At 41.8% G+C, this 6,547-nt stretch overlaps 1 pseudogene; it reads right to left on the bottom strand.

Moving 5' to 3' along the window:
- Positions 1 to 223: 223 nt before the first annotated feature.
- On the bottom strand, positions 224 to 3,750 carry LOC141567352 (elongation factor 1-alpha 1-like; annotated as a pseudogene).
- Positions 3,751 to 6,547: the final 2,797 nt, after the last annotated feature.

Genomic DNA, 6,547 nt, shown 5'->3' with positions numbered 1-6,547 from the left:
CTGTCTTTCTTAACCTTGCATCACCCTTCTCACTTTCCACTGCTCTTGTCGTGCTGGACGTGACAAAAACTGCCACACACAAAAACAAATGGTACACTAAACATTCTCCTTTCCTTCTGAAGGTTTTACGATGTATTGTAAGTAATCATTAACCAGTCTTTTACTGTTACACTTAAATGGCCAATTGAGACAAACAGCTCTGAGACCGTTCTTCCACCACTGATTAAGACTGAGTTGGCAGGTATTGGGGATAATATTCATTTAGCCTCCGAGCTTTTGGGGCAGACTTGCTGACCGTGCCATCTCCAGCTGTCTTCTTGTCCACTGCTTTGATGACACCCACAGCAACTGTCTCATATCACAAACAGAAAAACGGCCCAGAGGAGGGTCATCAGAGAAGCTCTCAACACACCTGGGCTTGCCAGGAACCACATCTATGATGGCAGCATTACCAAATTTCAAAAACTTGGGGTCATCTTCCAGCTTTTTCCCTGAACGATGATCAGTCTTCTCCTTCATCTCAGCAAATTTGCAAGCAATGTGAGCTGTGTGACAATCAAGCACAGGTGCATATCCAGCACTGATTTGGCCTAGATGGTTCAGGATAATCACTTGAGCCATGAAGCCATTGGTGGATCATTTTTGCTGTCACCAGCCACATTGCCACAATGAACATCTTTGAGAGACACATTCTTGACATTGAAGCCCACATTGTCCCCAGGAAGAGCTTCACTCATGGTGCATTTCAACAGACTTTACTTCAGTTGTAACATTGACTGGAGCAAAACTGACCACCATGCCGGGTCTGATAACACCAGTCTCCACTGGGCCCACAGGGACAGAACTAATACCACCAATTTTGTAGACATGGAGGAGCAGATGCAGAGGCTTGTCAGTTGGGCAAGTTGGTGGTAGGATGCAATCCAGAGCTTCAAGCAGCATGGTTCCACTGGCACTGCCATCTTTATGGGTGACTTTCCATCCCTTGAACCAAGGCATGTTAGTACTTGGCTCCAGCATGTAGTTTTCATTCCAACCAGAAATTGGCACAAATGCTACTGTGTCAGGGTTGTAGCCAATGTTTTTGTCGTGCTGGGAGGCCTGCAGGGTCTCTGCTCCCGTTCCCCATACAAGAACGCAGGATATGGTGAGGCCAAAAAGGAACACCCACGGAGCCATAGATGGGGGAGTCATACCACTATATTCTCACTGGCAGCATCTGCCTCTCTGCAATCCGCTCTTGCTAGCCCAGCCGCCATCTTCTTGCTAGCCCCCATTCTTTTCTCTCCTTCTAGCGTAGCCACAGCAGTTATATTAGTGGCCAATGGCTCACTGGTTACAGCTGACGGCCAACTAGCCACAGCTGATGGCCATGCAATCACAGTTGGCCATTTACTACCTGAGCCAGCACCTGTTTATGTGAGGCTGAGAGCCTGGAAACTACTTTCTGGGGCTCTGCCCCCACAGTTTTTAATGTAGGTGCTGACTTCCTTAACGATTTTCTCTTGTCTCTTTTGTCTGTAGGGTGGCTCAGTGGAATCCATTTAGTTAACACCGACAATCAGTTGTTTCACACCCAGTGTGTAAGCCAGAAGGACATGCTCACGGGTCTGCCCATTCCTGGAGTCACCTGCTTCACATTCACCAACACCAGCAGCAACAACTAGGACAGCATAGTCAGCCTGAGATGTGCCTGTAATTTGATAGTCTCTGTGTCCTGGGGCATCAGTGATGGTCACATAATCCTGCTGGTCTCAAATTTCCACAGGGAGATTGTCATGCGGGAGACCCTGCTCGCTGCGCCATTTGTCATGCGGGGCGTCATGCAGGGCGTCCTGCGGGGTCTCTGCTCCCACTCCCCATACAAGAACGCAGGATATGGTGAGGCCAAAAAGGAACACCCACGGAGCCATAGGTAGGGGAGTCATACCACTATATTCTCTCTGGTGGCACTATACTCTCACTGGAGGCTGGATCCACACTGTCCACAAACCGCTATCCACGCTTGCCAGCCCAACCGCCATCTTCTTGCTAGCCCCCATTCTTTTCTCTCTCTCCTCCTCCCCTCCGTAGCCACAGCAGTTATATTAGCGGCTAATTGGCTAACTGGCTACAGCTGACGGCCAATCAGCCACAGCTGACGGCCATCTACTACCCGAGCCAGCACTCCTCCACGTGAGGCCGAGAGCCTGTAAACTACTTTCTGGGGCTCTGTCCCCACAGAGATATCAATGGTGACCCCACATTCACATTCAGCTTTCAGTTTATCCAAGACCCAGGCATACAAAGGAGCCTTTTCCCATCATAGCAGCCTCCTTCTCAAATTTTTCGATGGTTCTGTTGTCAATCCCCCATATTTGTAGATCAGATGACTAGTGGTGATAAACTGGCCAGAATCTGTTTGTCCAATGACAACAATATTGATGTGTGTCTTTTTATTTCCTTTTTGTATTAGATTTAGTGGTAGTTTTTTTTTTTTTTTTTTAAAGATTTTATTGGGGAAGGGGAACAGGACTTTATTGGGGAACAATGTGTACTTCCAGAACTTTTTTCCAAGTCAAGTTGTTGTCCTTTCAATCTTAGTTGTGGAGGGCGCAGCTCAGCTCCAGGTTCAGTTGCCATTGCTAGTTGCAGAGGGCGCAGCCCACCATCCCTTGCGGGAGTCACCAGCAACCTTGTGGTTGAGAGCCCATGCTCCAGCCAACTGAGCCATCTGGGAGGCAGCTCAGCTCAAGGTGCCATGTTCAATCTTAGTTGCAGGGGGTGGAGCCCACCATCCCTTGCGGGACTCAAAGAATTGAACCAGCAACCTTGTGGTTGAGAGCCCACTGGCCCATGTGGGAATTGAACTGTCAGCCTTTGGAGTTAGGAGCACGGAGCACCAACTGCCTGAGCCACTGGGCCAGCCCTTAGTGGTAGTTTTTATCACAATTGTGTTCTGGCAGGAAACCCATTGTACAAAAAGGAAGCTAGGAATTTTTGAATTCATCTTCTTTTATAGATTGAACTTTGGCAAATGTTTCACACAGTTAAAGTAAAAATTAAATAAAAAAGAAAAAAGTTCTAGCCATCATGGAGTAGTTTTTATCAGAACAACTTTCACAATGAGAATAATTATAGAAGTTGGATAAAATACTGGAAGGGAAAAATATTTTAAAGCATCTTAACAGTACTAAAATATGACTTGAGAGGTTGAGATCCCAGAGAGAAAGGAAGTCTTTTGAGATGAGCTGGACATTCTGTGGTACTTTTCCTTTCAAGGATTTCGCTGATTCATAAATGATACAGGGCCTAATGGCTGGAAATCTGAGCAGAGCTTTTGGTAATCTTATGGACCTGGGAGACAAAAAATGGAGTTCAGAGCTCTCAAAAACATCCCAGACTTCAACTAAAAAATGGGCAGAGACCTGAATAGACATTTCTCCAAAGGGGACATACAGATGTCCAATAGACATACGAAAAAATGCTCAGCATCACTAATCATCAGAGAAATGCAAAAACCACAATGAGATATCACCCTACACCAATTAGAATGGCTATGATCAACAAGACAAACAAGTGTTGGCTGTGGAGAAAAAAGAACCCTATACTCTGTTGGTAGGAAAGCAGATTGGTGCAGCCGCTATGGAAGGCAGTGTGGAGGTTCCTCAATAAATTAAGAATTGAATTACCATGTGACCCAGCAATTCCTCTCCTGGGTATCTACCCCAAAAATCTGAAAACATTTATCCATACAGCACTATTGTTCATTGCAGCTTTATTTACAGTTCATTGCAGCTTTATTTACGGTGGCTAAGACATGGAAACAACCAAAATATCCTTTGATAAATGATTGGATAAAGAAGTTGTGGTATATATACACAATGAAATACTATTCTGCCACAGAAAAGATGAAATAGTGTTATTTGCGACAGCATGGATAGATCTTGAGGTTATTATGCTAAGCGAAATAAGTCAGACAAAAAAAATGAAGAACCGTATGATTTCATTGATGTGGTATATAAAACCGAAAACAAGAAAGAAATAAGACAAACAAACAAAGAAATAAAAACTGGTAAACACAGTTTAGCGGTTACCAGAGGGTAAGGGGGAAAGGGAGCAGAAGATAAGGGTAAAAGGGATAAAATATATGGTGATGAAAGGAGAACTGACTCTGAGTGGTGAACACACAATGGGATTTATAGATGATGTAATACAGAATGGTACACCTGAAATCTATGCAACTTTACTAACAATTGTCACCTTAACAAAAAAACCCAGACTTTCAGTAAAGACTAAAGAAAGACTATACCCTAACAGTAACTGATTAATCAGATCATAATCAAATTCTCATAAATACTGAACCCAGGTTCTCACAGATCAATCATAGTTTAAGTTAATGTAATCTACAATTTAGCTGCATGACAGAAGAAAAAGTAAATCACCTCTAGAGGAAAAGATTATCTCCCAAAGCTTTAGATTGTCCCTATAATTTGTAATTCACAATGTCTTCTACGCAAGGAAAAATTACCAGACATTCCAGGAACAGGATAAAGTGACAGAAAATCATGGAAGTAGAAAACAAAACAAAAAAAACTTAAAGAAGATACAGATATTGGCATTACGGTGTGGACTTTAAAATAACTATTGGGCCAGCCCGGTGGCTCAGGCGGTTAGAGCTCCGTGCTCCTAACTCCGAAGGCTGCCAGTTCGATTCCCACATGGGCCAGTGGGCTCTCAACCACAAGGTTGCCAGTTCAATTCCTCGACTCCCACAAGGGATGGTGGGCAGCGCCCCCTGCAACTAAGATTGGACACGACACCTTGAACTGAGCTGCTGTTGAGCTCCCGGATGCCTCAGTTGGTTGGAGCGCATCCTCTCAACCACAAAATTGCCGGTTTGACTCCCGCAAGGGATGGTGGGCTGCTGTGCCCCTGCAACTAGCAACGGCAACTGGATCTGGAGCTGAGCTGCGCCTTCCACAACTAAGACTGAAAGGACAACAACTTGAAGCTGAACAGCACTCTCCACAACTAAGATTGAAAGAACAACAACATGACTTGGAAAAAAAAGAAAAAGTCCTGGAAGCACACACTGTTCCCCAATAAAGTCCTGTTTCCCTTCCCCAATAAAATCTTTTTTTAAAAAAAGAATACCATGAGAAAATTAACATTCCTTTAAAAAAATAACTATTATTACTATGCTGAAGATAAAAGAAAACAAGATGGATAATTTTATCAGAAAGCTGTAATCTATGAAAAAATAAAATGAACCTCTAGAACTGAAAAAGCAAAAAACTAAATTAAGAACTTAATAGATGGGTTTGGCAACAGTTTAGACACAGATAAGAGAGGAGTAGTGAATTGAGTAATAGGTCATTAGAAAAATCAATGCTGAAACAGGAAAAAGAATGTAGAATGCAAAATGTGGAAGGAAAAAGAGAATAAGAAGCATATGAACACAGTAAGGTCTAACTTAAATGTAATTGAAGTCCCAAAAGCAGAATTGGAAAAGAGAATAGGACAGAAACAATATTTGAAGAAAATAGTGGTGGAGAAATTTCCAAAAGTGATTAAAAACATCAAGTTATAGAATACAAAGCTTTAATAACTGAAAGCAAGATGAATAAAAAGAAATACATAGCTAGGCACACCATAATAAAAGGCTGCTTATAATCAAAACAAAAAGAAAAAATTTAACAGCATCCAGAAAAAAAGATTGCATTAAAAAGTATAAGAAGACCACCTCAGGGATGATGTAGATGCCTGATCACTGCACTGTACACCTGAAGCTGAAGCTGAACAATAGTGAATGTCAACTACAGTTATATATATATATATATATTTCAAGGAGTGGAGTACAGCATTAGGAATAGAGACAGTGGAAATGTAATGGCTGTGTGCGATGTCAGAGGGGTAGTGGATGGGGGAAGGAGGTTGTCACTGTGTGAGGTATATAAATTATAAATGTCTATTACATTGTTTTGTGCACCTGAAACTAATAAAAAAATGTTTAAAAACAAAGTATAAGAAGAATACCAAGAGTTGGCTTAAAAAATGATGTAACATTCTATTGTATATTACTCAGTCATAAGAAAAGATGAAATACTGCCATTTGTGACAACATGGATGGATCTTGAGATTATCATGCTTAGTGAAATAAATCAGACAGAAAAAGTCGAGAACCATATGATTTCACTTATATGTGGAATATAAAACTGAAAGCTGCAAATGAGCAAGACAAAAGAAAAAACAAGCAAAAACTCATAGACACAGACAATAGATTAGTGGTTGCCAGAGAGTAAGAGGGGTGGAAGGGAGATAGACGAGGGTAAAGTGGGTCAAATATATGGTGACAGAGGAGATTTGACTTTGGGTGGTAAACACGCAATGCAATATATAAATGATGTATTGTAGAATTGTACACTTGAAACCTATATAATTTTATTAATCAATGTCACCCCAATAAATTTAATTTTAAAAAAGATGAAAACTAAAGGACCATAAGTGACATCTTTCAGTCTTGGGATTAAATTTCTGTCCAGTTAGAATTATGTTTCCAAAAGAA

This window comes from Rhinolophus sinicus, linkage group LG10, assembly GCF_036562045.2.
Source record: "Rhinolophus sinicus isolate RSC01 linkage group LG10, ASM3656204v1, whole genome shotgun sequence".
Classification (NCBI taxonomy): Eukaryota; Metazoa; Chordata; class Mammalia; order Chiroptera; family Rhinolophidae; genus Rhinolophus; species Rhinolophus sinicus.
This window is presented reverse-complemented; position numbering and strand designations above follow the sequence as displayed.